General features: G+C 49.0%; 1 long non-coding RNA gene across 1 annotated transcript; it reads left to right on the top strand.

Annotated features, from left to right (window-relative positions):
• Window positions 1–635: 635 nt before the first annotated feature.
• On the top strand, window positions 636–2031 carry LOC147975869 (uncharacterized). Its single transcript, XR_015601151.1, has 2 exons — window positions 636–1538; window positions 1633–2031. It is a non-coding gene; the product is annotated as an uncharacterized LOC147975869 (long non-coding RNA).
• The last annotated feature ends 1117 nt before the right edge of the window (window positions 2032–3148 follow it).

Raw genomic sequence — 3148 nt, 5'->3', positions numbered from 1 at the left:
CTTATATAAGAGTCATGATGATAATCGCCTTTTCTTTTTACATTTATATATATGGTGGGTCTATTCTAACGACCCCCTTAAGACCTTATTCTAACAACACGTAGCCTTATTCTGCTAACAGTTTCGTGATGCCTTAGAGCATTACTAGTAGAGCCCTCAAACCCTCAAAATTCCTAAAAATAACTGTTTTTTTTTACAGTTTTCATCGAAAAAAGTCGTAGACTAGAACCCCTTAACCCTTAAACCCTCAAAAAATTTTAAAGGTCCAACCTTCAAACTCTCTCCCAATCCTCAAAAGTAAGGGTTGGGGAGCAAAACCTACCCCAACCCTCATTTGGTGGTAATACTCGCGCGGGAGGGAAAAATCCTCCCAACTCCCGCGTCCACGCCCGCGACCGCCGCTGCTAGTCGCCCCCGTCGCCGACGGCCGCTCCGTCGACCTCCCGCGCGCAACGACAACGTCGTTCATGGGGAATATTTCGTTATAAGGGTTGGGTTTGAGGGTTCTAATCTTTACCCCTGTTTTTCAACCCGTAAAAATGCAAAAAAAATCATTTTTGAACCATTGAAACGCTAGTGAGGGTTTGAGGATTTGAGAGTTCTACTAGTAATGCTCTTACATCCCACCTTACCCATTCGAGCCCCCATCCTCCACACCGCCCCGCGACCACCCACTCCCTCTCCTTCCCACTCCCGCCCAACAACCACCTTCCACGACGTGGAACACCGCCGGCGGGCGCGGCGCCCACCTTCTCCGGTGCGGCCCACCCGAGCCACCACCTCACCCTCCCACCTTCTTCATAGCGGGGCGGCCCACCCGCCCGAGCCGGCGCCCCACGCTCCCACCTTCTCCGGCCCGGCTAGCCGTCGGCCACCACTCCACCTTCCTCGGCCGGATCCATGGCACCACCACCTTCCTCCAGCCCCGCCGCCCACCACCACCGTCGTGCCGCAGCTCACACCACCAGCCTCCCCACCTTTCCACGCAGGCTGCCCAACCACTACCCACCGGCGCCCCCAAATCCCACCAGACTACCAGCGATTGGGGAACGCCATCGCGCGCAACTCGCCACCGCAACCTCCCCAACGCAGCTTGCCCCAGTCAGGTCACCACTAGATCCATCCCGGCCCTTCTCGGCCTCCACCACCATCCCCCACCACTGCCCCACTTTGGATCCGGCGAGCTGCCGCTAGAAAGGAGCAGAGTACTGCCGCGCCTCTTCCTCCGCGCACGGCCTTGGTGCCTCTCTCCACCACCTCGGAGCCGCGACACCGCTGCCGCCATGGATCTGAGGTCGAGCCTCCTTCCTCGAGCTCATCTTGTGCGCGCCGCTGCTGGATCGGGCTAGCCACCCGCACTATGCACCACGGCCCGCCACCACCCCAGCGTCCCTCAAGTCGCGCCGCCCCGCGCCTGACTACCCTCGTGCGGCCCACCTCAGGCTCCACTGTAGTCCGTCCTCCCCGGCCAGGAGGTTCTCTCAAGCGCACCGGCCTCCCCTCTGCTTCTTCTCCACTTCTGACGAACACAAAAACATGTGAGCATTTGGGTTTGTTGTTGGAGTTCACTTTTTTTTGGGGATGAAAAATTCAGTGCACTGCAGTTTGCTATTCCTGCTATTGCGGTTTCAGTTTGCAGGAGGCCAACCTCTTTCAATCACGGAGCTGGAGGTGAACGGCGGCAACAACGCCCCGTGCAGTTCAAAAATTGCTTGTTTTGCTGCTTCTTTTTTTTTGCATTCAGATGCAGTTCGCCATGGCCTCGCACGCGGTCTGGTGTCACAGCTGTTTCAGTGCTTGCGTGCGCCATGGCCTCGCACGGATGCAGTTCAGAAAAGTGCTTGTTTTCTTGTTTTGCAGTGCAGATTGTATCGACGAGAAGTGCACCACATGTACAAAGGAGAAAAAAGAATATCGTCATTTTTTTTGAAGTTTGTTTTATTGTTCGAGAAAACAGACATAATGCTGGAGTGTAAAACGAGTTGGCTGTGTTATAATTTCTGTTGAGAGGTTCACTTTCGTTCGTCGAGAGGTTTGCTTTCGTTAGTCGAGATGTTTGCTTTAATTCCTTGGTGAAAAATGCTAAGAAAAACTAACGTAGTAGTTCACTATGTACAACTTTTTCATTTGCTCTGTGAAAAAACCGACTAGGAAGTTCACTACATTCATCTTTTTTCATTTTTTGGAAAAGTAATTTGTTCTGCACTCGGTAATGAGGGAGAAGAGAGCATCAATGTTCCTTTAAAAAGAAGTTCATTTTATTGTTTGAGAAAATGCAGAGAGGAAATGAGTGTGAAAAGGATGTGGATGAATGCAAACAAAAAATGTAGTCCACTCGCGTCATCCCTGCAGTGCATATTTCATTAACCAAAAAAATGTATGCAGTGCACTAGGGGGAAACTAAACTCTAGAGAAAAAAAATAAAGAGGAAACTAAAGTGCACTCCGGTCTTACAAGAAGTCCACTCCGAAGGACTTTGAAGTACACTTCACTTGGAAAAATGTATTTAGAAAGTTTATGTTGTGTTTGTTGAAGGACATTTAAACTAGTAAAAGAAAGTAACGAGGTTCATTCTCAAGAGTGTTGTGCGTCACTTTCAAGAGTGTTGGGCTTCACTTGCCGTCGTTTATGCGGTCCACTCTCGTTCATAATTTTTTATAAAAAATATAAAATAATCCATGTAGTTCGCTCGACCCTTATATGCAGTGTGGTTTTTCGTCTGAAGCAGTGTGATTTTATGTTGGATGAAGTTCACTCGTCGATTTGAGTGTCGCAAAAAACAGAGTGTCGCAAAAATATTTTCGTGTGTCTCAGAATTCAGTCGACTACATCAAACACTTGCAGTGCGTTCGGTCTTCGAATGTCGTTCCCTTTTGAGAGTGACGTTGTTCACTTGCGCCCAACATGAGAAGTGTGAAAATTTTAACGAAACAACAAGATAGTAATGTGGTTCACTTTGATGTATGTCACGGTTCACTTGCCTCATCTCTGCGGTCCACTTTCATTCATAAAAAAAGTTGGAAAAAAGACAACAAAAACTCGTCTAAGAAAAATTTACGTCCGACGAAAGAAAATCATGAAGTTCACTTGCCTGTCTGATGCAGTGCAGTTTTCGTCCGATGCATTGCAGTTTTTTGTCGGATGACGT

Source organism: Triticum urartu, chromosome 4A (genome assembly GCF_056163025.1).
Source record: "Triticum urartu cultivar PI428250 chromosome 4A, HENAU_Tu73, whole genome shotgun sequence".
In the NCBI taxonomy this organism is placed as follows: domain Eukaryota; kingdom Viridiplantae; phylum Streptophyta; class Magnoliopsida; order Poales; family Poaceae; genus Triticum; species Triticum urartu.
The sequence above is the reverse complement of the archived record's forward strand: the minus strand, read 5'-3'. Positions and strand labels throughout refer to the sequence as shown.